Here is a 25,867-nt window from a genome sequence, read left to right on the forward strand (position 1 = left end):
GTAATGTTATTTTATACATTACACATATAGTATATCTGAACTGATTATTTACGAAAATGATTATGGTGCCAATTCTTACATGATTGACAAGGCACTGTTAATGTCTCAAGTGTTGGAGACAAACTTAGGTTATGGTAATCGCAAACCATCTATCAGACTTCCAGCAAACTTCGTTGCTACTGTGACATGCCACGAAAGGTCGGCAGGCCAGATCTGGTTTTGCGAATGTCTATGGGCGTTATCGATAGCCATCCATCTGCTCATTTACAAAAATAAGGATATATTCTGAAAGTATTTGCGTGTTCATATGTCCCATAATTTATTAGCTCTAAAAACAGGCTCTAACGAACATTCTTTTTTATTATTACGAACACTGAGTAGACTATCAAATAATATGTACACTCGCAACCTATCGTTTACAAAAATAATCGAGGAAGGATCATTTTGGAGTAGTCATTCTTTCAAACTTTAAAGATGGTTGTGGATAAGAAACTAGACTGATAGGGAAAATTGATGTCTTTTATAATTTCTAACACTGTGACTGACAGAGCTAGACTTCTTAATGAATCTATTTAGATTGAAAATTAAACAAACATATTCCTCCTATGAAACATTTATTTTATTATAAAGACACTTACAAGTACACATCAAGAATTGCAGAGACGTTCCTAACACGGCAACATTCGACACAAGACTACGACAACTTTCAATATAATACAACGGCATGATGATGTTCAAACGGTAACACGATATTAAGAATACAGAGACGTTCTTTCCCTATACAACTAGTACACTTTTTTTCTTTGAGGAGGCAAAGTCATCCAATGACTTCTCCCGCCTTGGTTGAGGTGAGAGGGAGTGTCAGACTCTTACTGACTGAAAACCACCCCGTTCTTTCTCCTGTTTTGAGCCGGAGCCCCGGTAACCTGTTATGTTGTCCGCAGCTCCGGCTCGGGATATAACTAGAAACTTATGTAACCTTAACTTATGTATGACGTAACAGTACCACATTCATTACGTGGCAAGACTTATCTTAAATAACGTTAGAAAATGGGCACACTTATCAAAGGTAAACAGATCTTAAAATTCACAGAATTTCGAAGAACATGAAGTACGAGACAGTTATTTTAAATAATATTTACAAACGTTCTTTTTTTTCTAAAGACTTACATACTAGTACTTAGTTTAGATTTTCGTGGTGTATATTTTGCTACATTTCTTTAACTTCTAGATGAGGGGAGCGACCAAAAAGTGCAAGCATATTCTAAATACTATGGCACAGAAGAGAAGTAAAGAATGACACGGGTTTATCCAAAAACGTGGTGTCATTTTTAACAGGATATTGAGAGCAGAAGATAGTTTCTTTATGTAAAAAACCATCATTATTTTCCTTTTTATCCAACTGGGTTGGGATCCGAATCAGGCTTATCAGATTCGGTCCTAATTAACCAAACCCAGATAGGAAAAAGACAGAAAAAAGATCAGTGAAACGTAGCAAATGTTTGTTATAAAAGACCTTAAATACAAGAGGTCCTTTATATTGGAAAATGCTTGCTGTTTTAATCGCTCACCTCTGACACTTATATCTATAACATGATAACATTTTTGGCGAATGTTTGTAATAACATAATAAGTCAATCTTGCAAACAATTTGACTACAAAACAAAATGTTTACAAGATTTATTACAGCACTATTGACGACATGGTATTTTTAATGTGACATTTAAAAATGTTACTTAAAACTGTGTACATTATATTAAAATTGAACTATTTTATCACATTTCTAAGGTACATTTTTAAATGTCGCAAAAAATTACTTGATATGCTATGCCGCCAATATGCACAAAAGCCATTGTAACCTTCCATTTACCAATACATAATCCAAATGCATTTTAGTTGTAGAAGTAGAAAGTAGAGCGTAGAAATTCAATATCACTCATTTAGTCCATATTCAGTGTGGGTGGTTCCTGTTGAAGAAACATATTCCATTTTAATAGTGCAACATAATGCATTGTGGTCCTTCGGTTCTAGGACCTCGTAGGACTAAAAGACCACATTGCAAATTTATTATCTAGATAATCATTAATATTTTTTTCGTTTCTACAAACAAAAACTACTTATAAACACAAAGGTAAGTAAAATAATTAATCTTTGAAGTTAATTTATTTGCAAATAACGACAAAATAGGGTAGATGACTAATTTTTATTTTAATGTCCGTCTTGTAGATTATTTAAAAATATTAGACACGTATTTTTTATTTTCTTACGGAAACAAATACTTTCGAAGATATATCCATTTTAAATATCGCGTGACGTCACTTTAGAGTACGTTTTATACTCTATAGTGACGTAGTTAGCTCCCACTCCTAAACTTTGATTCGTTTTATCTAAGTATTGTTATCTTATATGACAAAATAAAAAAATACGTGTCTAATATTTTTTTATTACCTAACTGACGGACTAATTAGATTTTTAATTTTCATACCCTGTCATCATCCCTATTATATGAGATAAAACAATAAGATGATACCAACCTCAATCTGCATTATATATTCTTTAAACCGTTTCCATTGTTCCTTTATTGCATTGATTAGCGGTCTAGTATAATATCGTATAAGAAAATAATTTAAATTCATTCCTAATAGTAATCTTTCTATGATGTAGTCTAAGACAATAAATGTGGCTATTGTGGGGATGAGCTTCTTTAATTCTATCCCGTCGTTTTCCACGAACCGTGCTTCTCGTACCACATTCATCTTGAAACAGTGACCTGAAAAGTTTTGTAACAAGTATACAAAAATGTAAAAGGTTTTGTGTAGGTGTTTCACTACATAGTATAAAACAATGTCACTTTCTCTGTCTCTATATCTCTTAGTATGCTTAAACCGACCGCATTTGAATGCGGTTTGTTCACAAAACAAAAACAAAAACCTTCCTCTTATCTTATTAGATCTATCTTAAGAGAAAGGTTTTTATGTATAATACATACATAATTATATCACCACTGCACCCATGAGAAGCTGGGGCGAGTCGCTAGTAATTAATAAAAAGCTGTATTGTATTATCTATCATCAAACATATCGGGCACCATTTCAGAGTTTATTCATTGAAAATCCTAAAAATTTTTCGTCAAACACATGTGGCAAACTTGCGACCGCATGCTCAGCAGTCGCGCTTAACACCCATTAGATCAAAAAGGGATTTTGTGTCAATGTGTAAGAAAAAGGAAAGAAATATTACTTAAGTCCAAGTTTAATATTATTTTTACGTATGCAGAATAAGTAAATGATATTAACATGAAATTTAATTTAATAGTAAAATATATTACATAAAAATAACATTGTATCGCGCGAATTACTTAAAACTTTTTCATCTCAATAACCGTACAATCCTATTATTAAGCTATTAAGTAAAAAATAGTTTTTTTATTATATAAAATTGCTGAACAAATTGAAAATTGAAAATTGCAAAACATCAAAGAAAAATACCTAACTGAAATATTATTTATTTTGGCCTAAATTTGACTTCAATAAAATGAACAGCGGTCCCAGAATCGACCCTAGTGGTATCCCTATAACTGAAGCAATCTTTATGATGCTTTGATTTAATAAATTTACTATTTGTAATATTTTTCAATTCCAAAGTACATATTACATATATATTGAAACAAACTACTGAAATACCTGTAAATAATCCTCGAAAAACTTCTACTGACTGTCCGAAGGCGCTGCTTTAAGGCCTTAAGGCGCACCCGAAGGTGCTTCAGTAACGAGGAACCACTCCCTCTGAAACCAGGAAAATAAAACTGATTTAAATCACCAATCTTTAATCACTTAATCCCAAAACATCACTGGAAAATCAAGTAACATTTGCGAAATTCATTCCCTAATATCTTTAAAAATCATGAAAGATAGTCACACGAAAGTTCGATGATTCAAAATGGCAGCTGCTCCTGTATCAAAGGTCCACTTATCAAAACCCCATTCACGGACAACTTCCAAATAAAATAACAAATAATTTACATTTCCAAACATTACTTCACCTTATATCACTGAAGGAATAATAAAAACGTTAAATTAGTTAAGAAACACCTTTAAAACCGACAACGCCAAATGCACGTACGAGACAACACCTTACTGCGGCAAAAAGGACCAATCAATAATTCCTGGGGCCCAACTCATCATGGGTCTGAATACAGCCACAGACAAACCGCTTACAGATAAATTCAGGTCCTTCCTGAAGTTGGTCCTACAGATCCGACCAACACAACTCTTACAGTTCCAACCGACACAACATAACCTCAATCTTTAAATGGTAATAATTGGAATGAAATGCTATATATTTTTATAAACAAGATACAAAATGACATTGTACAGTTCAATAATCAAAAATTCAGTTACATGAGACCATAAGCCAAGTGCTCATTCTATTAATTTTGATATAATGACAAGCGTGAATACAGCGGCGTATATTTGTCAATGGCTCATACAAAGTGCTGCTATCTATGATACTTTGGTAAAACTCATTGCGTTGTGTTTGAGGTTACATGGGGTTAATTACAAAATATCTAAAATTTTGGCTTGTGATTGTTATTAGAGGCATACGTTAAGAGGGATAGTTAAAATATTATGTCATTAATTTCATTACTATATGTAGGTATTAATATTACAGATATCAACATATGTTTGATAACTGTCTAAGATCGCCACGCCATCTATTTTGAAGTTTCCGGAGCTGCGGACTACCTAGCGGGTTTACCGGGGCTCCGGCTCGACGGGCAGGAGTAGGAACGGGGTGGTTTTTAGTCAGTAAGAGTCTGACACTCCCTCTCGCCTCGCCCAAGGCGGGAGAAGTCATTGGATGATTTTCCACCATGATAAAAATCTATTTTGAAGTTGGCGTGATTTGCAAAATGTTATGTTATTTGATTGACTAATCTCTCATCTAGATTTTTATATTTGGACACATATTTATGTTTGGGATTAATTACTTATTATTTTATCAATGGCTACTCTATTTTTCATAAATACACTAAGTGTATTTAAATGTTCTAAAACTAATCTAAATTCTAAAGCTGCTATTTTGGAAACACTATTTAGAATTAATTATGTACAACTAAGTATACACCTATTGTGAAATGTGGATTGAATTAATCGGGACAAAGCTAAACTATTTGAATAGGTATATAAATATTAACACTACAATTTCTGATTGAATTCTATATTATAATGTTTCACACAATCAAGCTTAAGTATAAGAAATGCAAAGAATTACACATAGGTATAAATGTTTACACCCGTATACGATTTTTTGACATGACATGGAAATATATTAAGAATTTAAGAATATTTTCTGAAAATCGACCACTACGACAACCGACAATAAATGTTTGAAACCATCAAAGAAAGGAAAACTCATGTGCTTGAAATAATTATTTCTTAATGCACAATATCCAAACTAAAAACACGAGCTACGAACACTTGCTGAGGCAGCAACTGTCCGTCTTTTATGGTTTTTGGGTGGCGGATACAAATACAGTCTTCGCGCTCCAGCTGCCTGCCGAGTCTGGACTCGATAGCTTTTTTATCTTTCGCTTTAAAAATTCCTTGATCGACGACAAGGAACGTCATCCTGCCAAACCATAATTTTTCGTTAAATTGGTTTGAGAGCTGAAAGTCCTTGACAAGACCGACACCCGACACCATACTGTTACAATATTCCATGTAATGCCCGGGTCGTCGCAGTTCGTTTACAGGTAGATCCGCGTCTACTAACTCATTGTCGTCTGAATTGTTAGCTACATAGAACACGTTACCCATCTCTCGATCTTAAGCGCGATGGTATCTGAAAATATGAAAGAAGAACATAGAATTTGGTAATTCATTAATATGGCTTTACTTACGTTCATGCAATTCGGTTTAGGCGATAGCAATTAAAACGTAAATCTTATATAATGTATGGAGACGAATAGGGTAGATAACTAATTTTTATTTTAATGTCCGTCTTGTAGATTATTTTAAAACATAAGACACGTATTTTTTATTTTTTTAGCGAAACAAATACTTTTGAGTTTATATTCATGAGGTATTTGCTCCCACTTTGACTAGTTTTGACTCGTTTTATTTTATGTATTGTTATCTTATATGACAAAATAAAAAATAAGTGCCTTAAAAAGGATTAGCAAGCTGAAATGGCAGCGGCCCGGTCACATTTGTCGAAGAACCGATGACCGTTGGGATAAACGTGTTCTAGAGTGGAGACCGCGTCTAGGCAAGCGTAGTGTGAGGCACCCTACAGCTAGATGGAGTGACGATATCCGCAAGGTGGCTGGTAGTGGTTGGATGCGTAGAGCTGAAGATCGAGCTCAGTGGCGTGCCATTGGAGAGGCCTATGTCCAGCAGTGGACGAGAACAGGCTGATGATAATAATGATGATGTCTTATACCTTTCCTAACTGACGGACTAAATAGTATTTTAATTTTTATACCTTTATTTCAACTACATTTACGAACCTGGAGGGCTGATCCAAGTTGCACAAGTGAAACTCTTCGAAAATCGTTGGACAGAATATTTAAAATAAAGTTTATAGTGGTATAAATAATAAAAGAGCTTCAAGATGCCCGCTGATGCATGAGGGTTCGAAAGCTACTAACGGCAAGTACCCTTCCGAGTTATATGTACTTTCTAAGATTATTTAGACATAACTGACAAACGGTGAAGGAAACCTGGGCTTATAATTTTTAATTATAAGTTTGAAATCGCCAACCTGCATTGAGCAAGCGTGGTGATTAATGCTCAAACCTTCTTCATGTGAGAAGAGGCGTTGGTCCGCAGTGGCCACTATTATAGGCTGTTGATGTGATGTGATATATTCTAAGCTCATCTTACCTTATTTTGTCTTTTAGTATTTGGGGAAAATGGGCAAGTCACTATTTTTACAAGGTTTCCAAAATATAGTTATGTTTTTGTTTTATTCTACAACTGTTCACAAGTGAAAATGTGAAAATTACATATTTATTTTGTTGTGACAGTTTAACAGCCTAGCGCTTTCTATAATAAACCAAGTTACTTATCTCGTAATTTAATTTCGATCCACCAAACAAAAGAAATTGAAACAGACCTGCTTGTTGAAGTTAAAATAAAATCGAACTTAAATTTTTATATAGCGGTAGGTAAAGGAGAAGAAAAAAACAAAGTTACAAATAAATTTCTAAAATAAATAACTAATACTTTTGCTCAAGCCGACATACTCCATGCTACATCGCAATGGCGATTTTATTAATATAAGCATTTGCCAAAGAGCCTTGCATAGTTATTACTTTAATACTTTGTTCAACTTAAGTAAAAGCATAATGGTCTATAACCATTGCCATTGTAGCATATTGGTAACTAACTTCGCCTCTATGCTTGGCTTCAAAATCAATTAAAAGAAAAAGCAATAGAATCCATCTATCAGTGTTTTAATGAGGTTATTTATTCGTTCTGTACTGTGGAGTGTAGAATGTGTCATGATAATATTTAACATATCTCCTTGGTACTAAGTGTCTATACTGTACTGTATCTATTGTCTAATTTCCAAGTTGTTATACAGATGTGTTAGGTTATGGTATGTCCATCACAGTGAAAACAGATGCGGCTTTAGTAATCTAGCACAATTAAAATCGAATCTAAACTATGTGCCTTGAAATATCCTAACATTCAAGAGCTTGAATAAAGCATAATTTGCCAGAATTAGAATCTTGTAACGTAGGACCAAATGTGCGTGGCAATGTCCATATATTCACAGTTTTGAGAATATTATATCAGCGAGGCTATCAAATTGCCATTGGAGAGGCCTATGTCCAGCAGTGGACGAGAACAGGCTGGTGATGATGATGATGATGAGGCTATCAAATAATTAATGACTTCTTATCAGGTAGATTGCTAAAAATATATTCATCGCTAAGCTGAGCTAAAACCTATTTGTCCCCCAACCCAGCTTACTAAATACAAGAACGAACAAAGAACTTCACAATTTACTAAAATTTCTTAACCACCAAATCACTAAGTTCCTATTCCCACAATAGCTTAGAGCAGTCGGCTCGCGCTGCGTATTAGTCATTATCACACAACACACAACTTAAATATTATTAAAATAAAACATATTTACCTCAAGAGAAAAGCAGAAACCTCTGCGGTGACTCGAAGGACCAAATTGGTTCTCTTGAAGCGCCTCCGACACGCCACGTGTCTCTCAGGACCACGCCCTCTGAAAACATTAAAATTCTTACGTAAGTTACATGTAATAAGACTACAGGGAGTTTTATAACAAACGGGGAAGGTTTAACTAACACATCTATTTAAATTAAATCGATACTTACAAACAAAGGAATTTGTAAGTACCTAAGTAGCTATAGTACCTACGTATAGGGAACAAAGAACACCTCTCTCTACACCTCCAATTCAATACACATAACGTATATTAATAAAAAAAAAATAATTAAAAACAAAGGTACTAGACCACCTACCTTATTTCCTTTGCTGACCAAGGCTCGTAGATAAGGACGATAATCGAAGAATCGAAGCCTTCCGCGGCAGAACGAGTAATGGCTGAATGCAGGCGACACTGCAGTACAGTGAAGTCTGCAGTGCGCAGGTCAGATCAATACTCAGAGGTATGGTATATAAACATAGTATATAACGTCTGTAGTCGGTTAGGGCATATGAGGAAACATTCGCTAGCGACAGATTGTAAATTCGCCAAGTTTCACGATCTTTAGGAATGAAATCTCAGATACCTGATACTTTTAGGACTTACATTTCAAATTAAATGCATGATATGTAGAAGTAAATATGTCTTTAAAAAGTTAAAGAGATTTCCTTCTTCTAACCTCTTCACTGCCGATCGTGTCTCATATGACCCAATAGAAAAAACATTGTGTCTCGCGTAGATCTACGCTCCCGGCTTAATGGTTATTTTTAACAACGACACTCGACCACAACGACAATAGAATATCTATATCACAATAACTCAATAACAAAAACCAGCTTCAAAACACTGATCACGGAAAATTCACACATTTACGCCAAAATTAGCTCAAGTTACCACTGTCTACCATTTGTAAAAAAAACAAACGAACAAATCCGTCTTCCTTTGTTTTTCACGAGATACGAAATCAATACATTTTAAGCTATAAATAAACATAGGTTCTTTATTATTTTCCTCGTATAAAAACGGTATCTATAACAAAGGTCAGAAGGCTCTTACTTAGAAATTTCTTAAAATAGAACTGCTGGACACACACACACACAAAGTCTTCAAACGTAAGACCCATTGTAGTAAAATCTTAAACTTTTTTTTAAAGTAGCACACAGCTCATGTTTATGAGTCCCAGCGTAGCTTGAAACTAGTCGAGCTTTTTCGTACAGTTCACTTTTTAAAGAGTAATACATTATATTTGGAAGAAACACATGTTGATATGTTTTTTAAATGCCACAATAACCTATGTCTTCACTGTGTTACAACTTCGCGAATTATAAGCGAATTTTCGCCATCGCCGATGACGTCATTCGACAGGGTAAAACTCACTTAGGCACCCTCCATAGTCTGTCTACCTTGATCATGCAGACCGTTACCTTTGATAGCTACAATTTGAACCTTAATAACACAGGTATACAGTTGATATTTACTGAAGTCAGAATTGGTACATTTTAAACCCTAATTCGAAAGGTATAGAGTTGATATTTACTAGAGTTTAGTACTTTGATGGTATTTTCATTTTGGTATTGAAAAATTAAGTCCTGAGTCGACATGAAGGGTGGAGTTGAATACGTCTGCGTTGTATGTAGCTGTACCTAGATGTCTATATAGTACTTCGAATAAATCTTGTTTGGCTACACCGGTCAGTTTATGAATTTTCAATTTAATATGTTCTTGCTTAGCAGGCGAGTTGATGATGAAAAGTCTGTACGGTTAGCGCGGTGGTTGGCCATCTGGCGGATGTAGAGTGGGTTCGATTGTCCCACGGAGCAACTCTTTTTGTGTGATCCACAAATTGTTGTTTCTGATCTGGGTGTATTTCCATGTGAAATTGTATGTTTGTAAACGCATCTACGATAGGTATAGAAGAAAATCCTAGTGTGGGGCAACGTTCTTCTTTTTAAATAGAAATAAAAGAAAATAATTTTATTGGCAACCTTGCAATAATAATAAATAATCAATCCTCGTGTTTTAACTGGCATTTCCAATCGCTCAATTAGCGAGACATTTTAATTAAATATTCAGAAAAACCCAAAATTAAAATGATATCATTCGATAGGGTAGCAAGTACTTAGGAACCCTCCATAGTCTGTCTACCTTGATCATGCAGACCGTTACCTTTGATGGCTACAATTTGAACCTTAATAACACAGGTATACGGTTGATATTTACTGAAGTCATAATTGCTACACTTTAAACCTTAATTCGAAAGGTATAGAGTTGATATTTACTACAGTTTAGTACTTGGATGGTATTTTAATTTTGGTATTTTAAAATTAAGTCCTGAGTCGACATGAAGGGTGGTATTGAATACGACTGCGTTGTATGTAGCTGTGGATGTCTATGTAGTAATTCGAATTGGATATTGCTTTGCTACATCAGTTTATGAATTTTAAATTTAATATCTTCTTGCTTAGCAGGCGAGTTGAATATTGAAAAAACTGTTAGTGCGGTGGCTGCGGTCCCGCACGAAGCAACTCTTTGTGTGATCCACAAATTGTTGTTTCGGGTCTAGGTTTGATGTGCAAGTGAAATTGTATGTTCGTAAACACATCCACGAAATAGGAGAAAATCCAAGTGCGAGTCAAGGTTTTTTTAATACCCGTTCCTACTATTGCCCTTTGTTCCGGATTCCCAGTAAACCAATAAGGTAATCCGCAACTCCGGATCAGCCATCAGCCCTACTGGGCTCCATCTATGGTGACCTAACCTAGCAATAATACCTAATCAATAGTCGTGTTTTAAGTGGCATTTCCAATCGGCTAACTAGCGAGACAGTTCAATTTAGTATTCAGAAAAACGTAGGGTAATTGTCCTGAGTCGACATGAAGGGTGGAATTGAATACGTCTGCGTTGTATGTAGATGTGGATGTCTGTGTAATAATTTGAATTGAATTTTTTTTGGCTACACCGGTCAGTTTATGGATTTTCAATTTAATATGTTCTTTCTTAGCAGGCGAGTTGATGATGAAAAGACTGCACGGTTGGGCTGAAGTGTAATGGGTTCAATTCCCGCATGAAGCAACTCTTTGTATGATCCACAAATTGTTGTTTCAGGTCTGGGTGTCATGTGCATGTGAAATTCGGAAATAGCATTTCCAATCGTTAAACCTACGAGATAGTTTTAATCAACTATTCAGAAAAACCAGAATTAAAATTACATCATTCGATAGGGTGGCATGTACTTAGGCACCCTCCATAGTCTGTACAGTACAGTACAGTACAGACTGACATTTGATTGTTGCAAATTAAACCTTAATTATTCAGGTATAGGGTTGATATTTATTGAATTCTAGATCGCTACTTTTACTAAACTCCCAATCGCTTCACTTTAAACCTTAAATCGATAGGTATACAGTTGATATTTGCTAGAGTTTAGTACTGTGATGGTATTTTCATTTTGGTATTGAAAAATTAAAGTCCTGAGTCCACATGAAGGGTGGAATTGAGTACGTCTGAGTTCGCATATTGTTAGTATTTGTATATTGTAGATGTGAGTTCAATATTGTTTGAGTCAGACCCGTGCGTACGGCGAGTCTTATTCCGCGCGCGGATCAAAGAGTCATCAGACCACCACAGATCCCCATCTGTTCTGATTTTTGAACCGGAGCTGCGGACTACCTAGCGGGTTACCGGGGCTCTGGCACCTAAAAGTAGGAGTACGAACAGGGTGGTTTTTAGTCAGTGGAAGTCTGACACTCCCTCTCGCCTTGTTACACAATCTCTGTTCAATTTTTTGTTTTTTTTAAAACCCGCAGGAAGAGCAAAAGTGGAGATAAATATAGTTTGGTCTGCCGTCACTACGCAGCTTAAATTAATATTTAGAAGATTGTTTAAAATTTAGATTTCATAAAATACCTCTGCTTACCCCTTTACCCAGGGATTAAAAGATGTGAGAATAATGTGATATCAATAAATTGATAAATAATGAATATTCCCAATCTAAGGATGAAAAACTACAATAACAAAACAAACTCAAACAACGAGACATTTTAATCAACTATTCAGAAAAACCAAAATTAAAATGACGTCATTAGATAGGGTGGCATATACTTAGGAACCCTCCATAGTCTATCTACCTTGATCATGCAGACTGATCTTTGATTGCTGCAATTTAAACCTTAATAATTCAAGTATAGGGTTGATATTTACTGAATTCTGAATCGCTACATTTCAAACCCTCTATAGTTCCTCATGCAGACTGATTGCTGCACAGTCTATGTCCAATATATTGGCTCGTATAAAATCTGTGGGAACAGTGAAGACAAATGAGCAATCATTGCTTATCCCTTGGGAGGTTAAAAGAATTGAGGTAATAAGATGAAAAACTACAAACTTTTCAAACTTAATTACGATGACTCAACCAACAACGCCGGTTAATTCAGAAAAACCAAAATTAAATTGACATCATTCAATAGAGTTACTTAGGAACTCTCCATAGTCTGTCTACCTTGATCATGCAGACTAACCTTTGATTGTTACAATTTAAACCTTAATAATTCAGGTATAGGGTTGATATTTACCTACTGAAGTCTGGATCGCTACATTTTAAACCCTCTATAGTCTGTCTAACTTGATAATGCACACTAACCTTTGATTGCTGCAATTTAAACCTTAATAATTCAGGTATAGGGTTGATATTTTCTGAAGTCTAGATAGCTAAATTTCAAACCTTAAATCTATAGGCATACGGTTGATATTTACAAGAGTTTGGTGCGTCGATAGTATTTCCATTTTGGTATTAATAAATGAAGTCCAGTCGCGACGTGAAGGGTGGAATTGAATTCGTCTGCGTTGTGTGTATACAACGTGTAACAAAATACCCATATACATCAAGAAGCCCTGAAGAATACAGGTAATAGAGTCTCTACACGAAGTTTCAGCTGAAAATACGTTTAAAAAAAATTTTGTACCAAATACTTGGTATCGCATGGTTCTTGACTTTAAATCATACAAACGTGTCACAATACTACAGGGATGACTCGCTAATATTACGAAACATTTATTCTGTCAATCTGATCGCCTAATACCTGTCTACCTAATTTTGAATCACGCGGCGGCGCGATTTGAAAAATTTATAACTTGGTACCATGAAAACATGAGTTTAAAAACCCTTACCGTATCGTTTGTTATGTTATCTAGAAGCCATGTACTTGATATGTATACCCCCTTTTTGTTACACGTTGTATATGTATAAGTATAGCAGATGTGATCGTCTGGTTTCTATTGATTGGACACCGGTCAGTTTATGCAGATTTTCGAGTTTTAAATTCAAAATGCTTAACACTCTCCAAAAATAACACACAACGTCACGCCTTTTATCCCTGAAAGAGTAGGCAGAGGTGCACATTTGGGCTCGCTGTCATTGCAGCGGTAAGTCCCCTCTTTGAGGAGTGGCTAGAGAGGCGCCACGGCGTCCTCACCTACCGCCTGACGCAGGTGCTTACCGGACATGGGAGTTTCGGTAGGTTCCTGTTCCTTATTGGGCGGGAGGAAACGCCCGGGTGTCATCACTGCGAGGACCGCCCGGAGGACACAGTAGAACATACAGTGGCGGTGTGCCCTGCGTGGGCTGAGCACCGCCAAGTCCTCAGGGATGTGGTCGGCGACGGCGACCTCTCGCGCCCGGCACTGGTTCAAGCCATGGTGCGGAGCGAGAGGGATTGGGATGCCGTCTCCTCCTTTTGCGAAGCAGTCATGCTAGCTAAGGAGGAGGCGGGGCGCGTGAGGGAACAAACCTCCTCACGCCCCAGCCGTCGTGAGAGACACTCTGGGCGTCGGGGATCGCGAGACGATCTCCGGCCACCGTAAGTGCGGGCCTGTGGACGGCGAGCAAGGGTAGCTCATCGCCCGAACAGAACCAGACCCGTGCGTGCGGCGCGTCGCGTTCCGCGCGCGCCTCAAAGAGCCATCAGACCACCACAGATGGGGCCCAGTAGGGCTGATGCCTGATTCGGAGCTGCGGACTACCTAGCGGGTTTACCGGGGCTCCGGCTCGAAAAGCAGGAGAAGGAACGGGGTGGTTTTTAGTCAGTACGAGTCTGACACTCCCTCTCGCCTCGCCCAAGGCGGGAGAAGTCATTGGATGATTTTCCCCCTCAAAAAAAAAAAAAAAAAGAGGTGCACATTACACCCACTTTTTACCATTTATGTTGTAAGTCCCATGTAATAGAGGGTAAACCTATTGCCATACGCTGGGCACAATTCCAGAATCCGTGCTACCACTAAGTAATTTTCGAAAATCCGAAAAAAAACCGGTAATACTTTGCCCGACCCGAGACCCCTTGTTCGGCAGTCGCACTTGTGACCACTTGACCAGCGAAGCAGTCTCAAAAGATAATTATGTATTTTAATTATTGTATTTAGATGTATTTTCTTGCTCATTCAACCTTAATCATTGAGATAAACTTTTAATATTTTTTTACCGCTTTTTTTACGCGACTCGTATTTAAGACTCCTGGTGTGACTCGAAAGTAGTCCAACTAACTTGAATAGATTACGTAATTATGGGTCTATTAGTTTCACTGACACATATTGTGACGTTTTTTTCTTACGAAATGTGTCTAAATATGTACATTTAAATGAGCACTGTTAAACAACTCCTTATGCATCACTAAAAAAAAAGGCATCACTAATAATTTTAATATTACTCTATTCGTTTATTTTCCTAAGCGTTCCATTACGTAAAGCTCACGTTTCGCCAACATAGTTCGGTAATAATATAAGAAAGAAAATTAAAATCTCGCGGCCACTCGAATTTCGACCTATAAAGCAGTCTATTTAGTCAAAAATTCCAATATCAGAATGATATCATCTAAACGGGAAAATCTAAGTATCTACTTCGAAACTCTCCAGACAGAATTCAGTCACAAAAGATTTACTGCGGCAATTTAGACCATAACCATTCAGAAATAAGACCGACATTTGCTAGAGTCCTGTGTTTTAATAGTATTTTCAGTTTGGTATTCAATAATTAAGTCCGGTCGCAATATGAAGGGTTGAATTGAATGCGACTGCGTTATATATGTGTATGTATGTCTGTCGGTCTGTCTATGTAAGAGTTAGTCCGGAATTGTTTGTACAGACACCCCTTACCGTCAATCGAAAACTGGATTCGTTTGAATTGTATGGAATGGACCGGTACCGATATTTTATCTACAGCTTACCCTGTCTGGTATTTATTAAAATTTCTGTCGAGTAGTGCCCGTTTGTACTAATAAATAAAAAGAAATCAATGTTATACTCCATGATGAGTTAGCTTTTTAATACAAGCTGACAGAGTTTATCAGATAGATTTAGTAGTTTTAGACAAATTCGAAATTAAAATTGTTTATTTCAAATAGACCTGGAAGACACTTTTGATCGTTAAAGGAAATATTACAATATTAAAAAAAAATGTCTGTCTCTCGGTCAGCTAGTGTAGAGTAGACTGCTGATATAGATGTTGTAAAAGGCGTGATATTGTTTATTTTAAAAAAATTGCTGCAACTGGACAAAGAAAACTGTTGCTTATAATTTTCTTAGCAACATTGTCTTTTATGTATATTTATTTATTTATTTAAAAAGCTTTATGCACAAGTACATGGGCGGACAAAATGGCGTAGGCATTTTCTACCTGTCTGACCCTTGGGTGGTGCAGAGAACATAACAGGCGGATGTATAGTGTTTTCTTTATTTGGGAATCGGTTCGTTAACGAGCCCATAAATATTTAATTACGCATAGCCTATATAAACAGATAAAATAGACAAATGAAAAACAAATGAATGCTACTTACATTAATTTTATCCTCAAACAATGAACACTTTTTTCAACAACTCACAATTTCGCACATTTTTTATTATTGTTCTTTGTTCGAATTATGAATTTCAAAAACGAATATAAGTCCGCCATTTTGCACAACTGTCATTAGGCGCCATTATGCCAGTACTAATCCATAGAAGTACCACTCACTAACTGGTGAAGAAAACTTCAATGAATTGAAGCCTGATGGTCGCGTTAGTGGAAACAAAAGCTAGGCTAACGCTGTGTGGCGCCACTGTGCGGTCATGCCCTGTTATTAGTATATGAAAAGATTTAAAAGCTTGTATGTTTGAACGTTTGAATATTTTATTATGTACAACACTTCTGAAATTTTGATTAAGCTTGACTTCACTATAAATAGATTGTGTCACTAATGAGGAAAGTGGGAGTCTGTTTAATTATGATGTCTCATATAACAAATATTTATTTGTTTTTTTTTTTATTAATTTATAACTTGCTCTGTATGCAGCTTCCTTCTTTTAGCAAAGTTATTTTTACTCGATTTTATCATATTTTCTAATCGCGTTACCTTTTCTTAAATGTATCTATTTCTTGAAACAAAGACCTATCAGTATCACCCAGAAGAATTTATTTTTCGAATTTCAAGCAGACTAACGAACAAAACATATTTTTAATCTAACAAAGCAGCATATCCATTTTCAAACAGTCTTTATCTGCCCCGCAGATAATTAATGAAATAGCCAGACAAAATCGATGGGCAGCGTACAATTTTTATGAACTGAATCGTACTCTGCGCAGGGCCGGACTAACCACGTTGCAAAGGTGCATTTTTGCAGGGACCCCTGCCGAATCAAACTCATCACCGCCTTAGAGTTTCAGTGTCTTAGTTACTTACTTACAAACGACTCTCCCACGCCCTGTGCAGAACAACCCAGGAAATCGATCTTTAAATAGAATAACTTGAATTATTCTATTTAAAGATCGATTTCACTGAATTGTGTGATGGTAGCAAAATTCATTTGGAATACAATTGTCACCATATCTAGATAGCGGCCAAACGTCGGCCCATTCAATATGAAAAAAAAAAAAATCTAGTCTTTCCGTAAAGTTCAAAGAAATTTACTAAGGGGCTATAAATTAGACTGAGAAGGCAGGGCGAAATAAAGGTCTCTGATTAACCTGATTCTTTGCACTGCGATCACCAGGTAAAAATAATGGCAATGTTTGTCACAGGACCCCCGTTTTGAATCCGCCACTGCCTAAGTTATTTAATCTGCGTTCTAGACAGGGGGAACCGGGGGATTGTACTAGTATATACCTAGGTAGCGCAGACAGGAGGCATTTGATCCTCTACCCCCTGTTCTCCCCAACCTAACCACCCACGCTACTTTGCAAATAGACTGACGTCGTAGTAAGTAATGAATAGTTCTATCTTTTTGCGATATGGCTAGACCAGCTTTTTTTACCTTTAATGTCTTTATGGCCACCCCAACTTTTCCCCTAGATATCGTAAGAGCTGAATAAATGCCACATATTTAGATAAACAGAATAATAAGATAAAAGGGGAACCTTTTAAACTGCAAATTCTATACGATTCTATTTGCCATCCTAAAGTGAACTGTCCCAGGCAATTTTTTTCTTAATTATCTATCTTGAACCACGGTCTACAACTTTACATCAAACATCAAAAAAAGCAAATGTATTTTTTTAAATCATGCATCTATGTAAGTAAGTAAAGGTCACTTTATTGCCTGACTTTTATGCTATAAGAAGCAAACTAATAGCAAAAACGCCGATAATATTTTTGTTTGGACCAAGTGTCAAACCTTTGTAGAATCTTGTGTTTCTAGCTAACAAACACTGGCATTTTGTAAAATTGCTTATTTAGCGTTATATCCTGCGACACAGACACAACACAGACCGTATCTTGTACCTGCCTAGATGTATTATATGATTTCTAAATGTGAGAACAATTCAAACAGAAACCAATGTCCATAACAATAAAGTTCAAAACCGCTTGCTTACTGACTTATTTTTCCATACGTTTTCTTTTTCCAAACAAAACCAAAACAAGGGTATTTAATCACAGTAATTGGAACATGTTTGTTTACTAAATACCGCTGCCTCCAGTAACTTGGATCGATATTCTTAAGAATTATGTATAGTACATTTTTCCAGATTAAATCACCATAATCTAACTATGTTCTCTATGTAGAAATTTCCTAGATAATTAATGAGTACCAAACATACATCTGTAGGTACAGCAAACATCATTTAAATCTATGTATCTTCATTTGAAATACAATGTTTTTATATAAAGGTATATACTACATAGGTAATGCTTTTACAGTTTAAAATCAACCCCTTGAAACTTTTCGCCCACCCCTATGGGGAGTGGGGTGGTGTGCTTTGATTATGACGCAGTAGAGTCCGGCCGATGCGAGCAGATTTGCAGCTGGAACCGAAACCGAATCCGTTATTTGATCTGGTATATAAACAGAGGTTGTTTAATTTTGATATAGGTATATGTAATAATTAATTTGTTGGGTTTTCGGGACTAATTAAATAGCCTATTAAAATCATATTTTTAATCTTGACACGTGGACGCTCCAATACTTCTAAGGAGATCTCGCAAAAAAAATATCGAAGATCAGGTGCAGGGAGATGTGCAAACCGCTTGAAAGAAAAGAGTGGGACGTAATGGTATTTTTCGAAACCCCTATTATCCTTGTTTCTACACAAGATCTTAATCAGATCCGAAAGCTTAGTCATACTCTATCTGTCTGCATCAGGATACGCTCCTAGTCACATACCTAACTTGTTTAATATACGACACTGCGGCATATCGATTGGAGTCTGCGCGCTGCATGCCTGGCGGACGTTGCACCCCCTGCAACAGCGCGTCAGTGCCGCAGTGCGCCGCCGACCTTCGAGCTGATCGTCACGTTTTACCGGACCTCCTCATCCACCTCCTAAGATCCTAACTGCCTGAAAGATGGTAAGTGTTTTCTCCAATCCCCTCATTTAATACAAGTGCAGGAATATTTTTCAGAGCTTCATCATCATTTTTCAGTGGTTTTTGTCTTAAATTCTTATTAATGTTTCAACTTCTTCTTCTTTTAGCAACTTAGCAATTTTTTTATATGAACTGGTGGTCCCTTGTCCCAAAGATGTTCCGCCGTTTGGCCTATGTCCAAAATGCTGGTGATCTCGCTGATACTTTTATTAACTTTGGCTATTTTTCTTCTTTTCAGTAGCTTCAAAGCCTCGCTTCGCCTCTACGACAACGTGGCAGGCAGAATGACTGAAGCTGATCTTTCACCGCAGCATGAGATCTTCGCCTTCAGTAAGTTTTTTTTTTAATTCTCTTTAGGACTTTGGCAACGACTTAGGTTCAAGCTCCGAAGAATATTCTGGTCGTGGTGTTATTAATAATTTTCAGTAATTTTGTGGTTTTAGGAGGACGGATGAGCAAAAAACATCTGCTGACTACGAGGTCTTTGGTTCGTGGCGGTTCCAAGGAATCCATTTTTTACCCAATTAACAATTTGTTTTGTGGCGACTGTCTCATACTCATAGGTACCTACAATTTGTGGGTAAATAGAAAACGTAAATTTTTAAAATTATCTTATATCTAATTCCAGGTTCTTGCTGAAGGCAGTTCCATCTTCGAAGGTCACTCTACTTCCTGCCGATTCACCACCTCTCCGGCAACTATGCTTCGCTATCTACATGGTCAAATCAGCTTTCCCAGATTACTTACTTTGTACAAAAATAGGTGATCTCCGAAAGCTGAATGGACTTTGTGGTCAATGCGAAAATGGCGGCGGTCACTCAAGCTAAATGTGTAACCCATCGAATCACGCTTGAAGATAGCAGGAGGCTTATAGCATCACTTGTCCATTACAAGTGGTGTTATAAGCTTTATGGTCATTCAAAGCCTGGTTCGATTCATTATTTATGACATTTTCGTATTACTGGAAAATGTCATAAGTAATTCCTTCCTGACTAATACGAACGTTCTTAGAAACGTTATAATTTCCACCGAATCCCGAATCTCTACGCCTGGGTAACGACAAATATTTGCTGTAAAGCAACCTATGTGCAATTAATTGCTGAAATAACTTAACAGCCAAATAACACCATTATCTTTCTTGGATGGATCGGCTGGATAAATTTAAGTATAGTTATATATCCCAGGCGCGAATACAGGGGGAGGGCACTTACCCTTCCTCCAGAATAGACAGTGCTTTATTCTGGATTTCTTCTTAAACAAGAAGCTTGTATTCGTGCCTCAATTAGCTCGTAAGTTAGTTATAAGTGTTATTGGGAATATCTCTGGTGTAAATCTCATGAATTAGTTTTAAGACTTACATGTAACTAACGAACATGTGGAAAATGAAAGCACGATTACATCACCTAAATATAATAATATTATGTTGTTTTATTTCTAATCTACTCGGTTAAATAATGAATAGTGGTCAAGTGCATTTTTATCCATACTTGAATGGGCAAATCTTGAGCATAAAATTAAATAGTAATACAGAATTGTATCAGAATTACTTCTCTTTACATTATTAATACATTCGACACTTAAGGTCTTGATGTGTTTTATCTGTAGTGATGCAAGTGATTAGTAGATGTTGCTACTCATTCACTGACGACAAGATGAACAAAGATTTCAAATCAAATCACTTAAATGCCTCCATAGTGTACAGTATGGTCTACAATTATAATAGAGTAATATGTCGCAACTATGGGCCCTTGTAGGCACAGCAAAAGTACTTATAGTCTTGAAAACGTAATCTTGATAACATTTCGACCAAAACTGTAAGATATTTTGAAACAGTTTATACAGACTTAACCAAGAATAAATTTAATCATGAAAGTTTTGAAAAGCAAGTACCTAAAGTAGACTATCGTTTTCCTAATCACTAGATGGCAGCACTGTATGAAGTAATGTCGGTATCACTGTCATTTATTTACCACAGATAATGAAAGGTGATAACGTGTCCGACGGCTTATCCAACTTTCCGACACATCAAACCAACTTGAACTAGTGTAGCTTAACCTTTAAATCAGTTGGTCGGAAAGCCTTTTTTTAAATCAAAGACACAATGATGATGATGATGTATAATAAAATAAATAAACATGTAAATTATAATAAGTAAACTAACTAATATTACATGTCAGGTCAATGGAAGCAACAGTAACATAAATAATTTTTAGTCGAGTTTCATTTTAATAAAACTTATGTAGTAATTTAACCTCAAACGTTAAATATTTTAATCCACTTTTTAGCCAAGTAGTAATATTACTCCTATTTTGGAACATGGAATTATTTACCCACGTTGAATGAGCGGCACTAGTGCCAACATTCAGTATAAAACAATTGGAACCGGCGTCGAAATCGCAATTTCAGCGCCATCTATGTTAAAGTTTGTTTTATGTGAACTACTAAACTAATCGAGTAAAACAAAACTATTTTCTGGGCTATCATCACTTCAATGTGATATTTCTTTATAAATTACGTTCAATATTTTACCTATTAGCAATGATATTATTAAACAATTGGACCAAACAGCGAACAGGCGACCATACGGCGTACCAGTGGCGCCATCTAGGTACATATAGTATAGTAATGACGTTTAAAGTTTCAAAAATAGTGAAAGAGTTAAATAGATGTCACTTTAACCTGTTCGGTAGAAAATTCAGAGGGGACTGGCGAGTAAAATTCTAGTATGATAAAAAAGGGTTGATGGTGATGGCGATAGCAAAAGCCATTGCCTTCACACAGATGGTGCCAACGTAGCATGAGAAGTGACTGACGAGTAAACTGCTAGTAACATCAGAAATGGTTGATGGTCGTGGTGCTAGGATGATAGCAAAAACCAATGCTTTCGCATAGATGACGCTACATAGCATTAAGTCTGTCAGTCAAATCACTGTAGATAGATAGGTAGATACACTAGTTAATTATTGGACAAACTGACTCCACGCTACGGTAGCGCCATCTGTTAAAGAAAACGGTAGTCTTCATTGAATCTCTTAGTTCTACTTTATAAAGTAAAAGTCTTTGAGCACATGAAAATAGTACCTTGCACTGCTATTAAAAGAAGACAGATAAATGTACTGATGTTCTAGTGCAGGTAGCTATATTTTGATCTATCTTATTGGGGATTGAACCCAAGAAGACATAGATGAAGAATAAGATCCGTTTCTTTAAGTTTACTTGCCACAGATTAGTTAATGTTTAAGTGTGGGAGAGCCATGCTTCGGCACAAATGGGCCGGCTCGACCAGAGTGATACCACGGCCTTACCGAAAACCGACGTGAAACAACGCTTGCGTTGTGTTTCGTTGTGTGAGTGAGGTTACCGGAGGCCCAATTCCCCCCTGCCCAGTCTTCCTAATTCCCGATTCCCCAACAAACCCAAAAGGCCGGCAACGTACTTGTAGTGCCTCTGGTTTTTTGGGCGGCGGATTGCTTACCATCAGGTGATACGTTTACTTGTGGCGGAACACGACGGTAAACACTATTCCATAAAAAAAAGTTTTCATCTCTAACTGGTTACTCCAGCCAACTGCCAAAATAATTGAATGAGGGGAAATAAAACACCAAGTCACTTAAAATAAAATATAATTAATGGATCATGTGTAAAGCATGTACCATTTAAAACCAAGATTCGGGATAAACCTGCATCGCGAATACAAGTCAATACAGATTCGCACTTTACCCAGAAACTAGACGAGAAGCTTTGTAATGAGCAGATGTTATACCCTACTTGTAATCGCGATCACTCCGCATGCCGTTAATCTGTGCGGCCGTTAGTCTTCAGATTAAATTGAAGCCAAATCCGTGGGATTTCCTTTCAAGGAAATAGTCTCTGTAGTGGGATTAAAGTCGTTACCCAAGCGTGTCGTTTGACAAGGGCTGTGAATTTATGTTCATACTCCTACAAGTCACGTCCAGTAATTGTTTTAAGACTGTAACTGTCGCTATGACATGGGTCCCAGGTAGGTACTGTACTCCAGTCAAGATACAATCGCAGTCTTGGACATTATGAAAGCCCGCTGTCGCCAAATATAAACTGCTACGGGTATTCAAAAGTCTATCTAATCAAGAAGCGCATTAAGCTTGTTCGTTCACCTTAATTTAACTAAAATTAAATTAGTTTGGCCCCGTACATGGTTGGGGCCCGTATTCCATTGCAACCCCAGTCACGTACGGGGCGGATCTGGATTTTTTATGTCATTATTGAGGAAGATAGTTTAGAGTAGGTACAAGCACAAGAACCAACTTTCATAGATTACCTATTGCATTGAATAGGTAATCTATGAAAGTTGGTTCTGACTGAATAACCTAGTTTAGACTAGTAGCTGGAGATTTGAGGACTTGGGGTAAATGTGGCGCGCCATCTTCAGTGATGATTCTTCGTGTGCTGTGGCCAATGAACTGACTGCAAACTGCTCCGGTAGAGTAACTGAAAATATGAATGAAATATAGGTTAACATTTATAAGAGTATGTGTGTGATGTGATGTGAAGACGGTAGTATAACAGTAGACAAGGGTATTAGTAGAGGAGGAATTTGATCTGTTGTGGTAACAGGTACAATGCCAGACTCCGTGTTTAGTATACCAATACCATACATCCATGCATACACACATGCATCCATACATCCATAATCAATACATACATGCTTTCAAGCATCCATGCACCCATGCCTCCAAACACCTACACATGCATGCATGCATCCACGAATGCAATCTTGCATCCATGTATCTATGCTTACATACATGCTTTCATGTCTCCAAGCACCCATGCATACATCCATCCATATATAAATGCATCCAAGCATCCATGTATCCCTGCATCCCAGTATCCATGCATCCATGCCTCCAAACACCCATGTATGCATGCATGCATTAATTAATTCATTTATTCATCCATCCATTCATGTCATCCATCCATCCATCCATCCATCCATCCATCCATCCATCCATCCACCCATCCATCCATCCATCCATCCATCCACCCATCCATGCATCCATCCATCCATACATAAATGCATAGGCATCCATGCATCCCTCTCATTAATTTCTAAGCAATCCGTAAAATTACTTCAGAGATACTATATGCATTTGTACCCAGGATCTCATTTTCAACATTGGCTTATGCAGATCCCTAGGCTGCATCATCATCAGGTAAGATAGCGGCCAAATCGACCTTACAAGGGGTGGCCAACTTTATGTACCGCGATCGATTTGTTTTCTAAATGAGATCCTCGCGATCGACCTTTATACAAAATATTTATGTGTACACATACTTTAGTACCAAATATTTTGAAATTTTCTGGTCCGCGATCGATCAACAATGCTCCATCAGGTGAGATAGCGGCCAAATGTCGACCCAATAATGTAAAAAAAAAAAATTGGCAGCCACAACGTTGCCACTATAATGAGGGACTATAAAAAAAAATGCACTTACTTGTACAAGCGCTTTGTAGCTGTGGGCCTAGCGGGACACCTCAGCTACTCTCGCTCAGCACGTATACTCCGAACCGCTGCAGACAATCAGCAAACAAACCTGGAAAAAAGTAGTCATTAATTAGACTAAAGCCTTGAAAATCATCATATTTTGGGAGATTCAACAAAAATGTGCCGTAAGTTCTTCCTGAGCCACTGACCTAGAAGACAATTTCTCATGACTTAGCAGAGCCACGCCCATGACCCACATACGGATCTATAGTCACAGAATCCTGGATTGGAGCCAAAAATCACAAAATTTACTGGAAAGTAGTTTCTGCACTGGAATTAGAAGAATATATTGCAGAAGACACCTACCTTCGAATAACCAGCAAGGATGATGAGCCTGGATGAGGAGGTCAAGCGAAACGTGACGCTCAGCTCGAAGGTCGACGGCGCACTGCGGCACTGAGGAAGTGCGTTTCCTATGGTGGAGAGGGTGAGGGTACAACGTACTCTGCATCGCGCAGACTCCAACGTATTCCGCAGTGTCGTATATTATCATTTTATTTAACTATCCAAACTTTATGCCTGAAGTTCACTAGGCAACATTCGATGCGCAACATGTTTTGCATGTTGCACATCTTTGCGTTCAATCCAACCATTCCTTGATTCCCCAACAACCCTTAAATTCCTAACCCCTAAAAGGCCTGCAACGCACTTGTAACGCTTCTGGTGTTTCAAGTTTCCATGGACGGCGGCGATTGCTTACCATCAGGTGATCAGTCTGTATTGTTACATAAAAAAATGTGAGCAACATGCAGTTGAGCATCATAGGTTTTCAAGTGGACAAATGACATTTGTTCCTTTAACGAAACGCTGTTGACGAATGATGCGAGCGAAATCAGTTAACACTTGTTGCCTTATTTAAACATGTTACGCAACACTTAATGCAACATGTTGCATGTCACATGTTGCCTTATTGCACGAGGCTTTATGATACGACCACACCTTGAGTATCGATTGACCTACTTGTTACATAAAGCTTCAGTGTTCCAGAAAGTTCTATGTAGTGTCCCAACGCGCAGGCTCAAATTCAGGGCTTGCGCGATGCGATATGCCGCAGTCTGCAGTATTACTAGCCATATACTTAATATTATGCTCTATTCAGCTTCCCTCCTCCAACCCCTCTCCTTCCCCAGGCAACGCACCTGTAAATCAGCCGGTGTTGCGGGTATCCTATACCGAATGCTTATCTCCGAGTCGTTTATCACCACATCCCATAATAAATGCATAATAACAGCAATTTTATACGTACATATTAGCATTAGCATGGAAATAGAAATAGAAATAGAAATCATTTATTTGCATAAAATGTAGGTACAGATATGATGTTATTTA

At 37.1% G+C, this 25,867-nt stretch overlaps 3 long non-coding RNA genes across 4 annotated transcripts; 1 reads left to right on the top strand and 2 right to left on the bottom strand.

Moving 5' to 3' along the window:
- Window positions 1-597: 597 nt before the first annotated feature.
- LOC118278148 (uncharacterized) lies at window positions 598-9,053 on the bottom strand. Of its 2 annotated transcripts, XR_007706194.1 has the most exons (6): window positions 8,507-9,053; window positions 8,149-8,247; window positions 4,043-5,844; window positions 3,684-3,785; window positions 2,535-2,770; window positions 598-1,967 (listed from the first exon to the last, which is right to left on the bottom strand). It is a non-coding gene; the product is annotated as an uncharacterized LOC118278148 (long non-coding RNA). The 2 variants fall into 2 exon arrangements; XR_004783825.2 differs by lacking the exon at window positions 4,043-5,844 and having other exon boundaries at window positions 8,507-8,771.
- A 9,783-nt stretch (window positions 9,054-18,836) lies between these two features.
- On the top strand, window positions 18,837-20,434 carry LOC126911684 (uncharacterized). Its single transcript, XR_007706191.1, has 3 exons — window positions 18,837-18,998; window positions 19,255-19,346; window positions 19,645-20,434. It is a non-coding gene; the product is annotated as an uncharacterized LOC126911684 (long non-coding RNA).
- A 2,188-nt stretch (window positions 20,435-22,622) lies between these two features.
- Window positions 22,623-24,989, bottom strand: LOC126911685 (uncharacterized). Its single transcript, XR_007706192.1, has 3 exons — window positions 24,845-24,989; window positions 24,489-24,587; window positions 22,623-23,483 (listed from the first exon to the last, which is right to left on the bottom strand). It is a non-coding gene; the product is annotated as an uncharacterized LOC126911685 (long non-coding RNA).
- Between the last annotated feature and the right edge of the window lie 878 nt (window positions 24,990-25,867).

This window comes from Spodoptera frugiperda, chromosome 18 (genome assembly GCF_023101765.2).
Source record: "Spodoptera frugiperda isolate SF20-4 chromosome 18, AGI-APGP_CSIRO_Sfru_2.0, whole genome shotgun sequence".
NCBI classification, from domain to species: Eukaryota; Metazoa; Arthropoda; class Insecta; order Lepidoptera; family Noctuidae; genus Spodoptera; species Spodoptera frugiperda.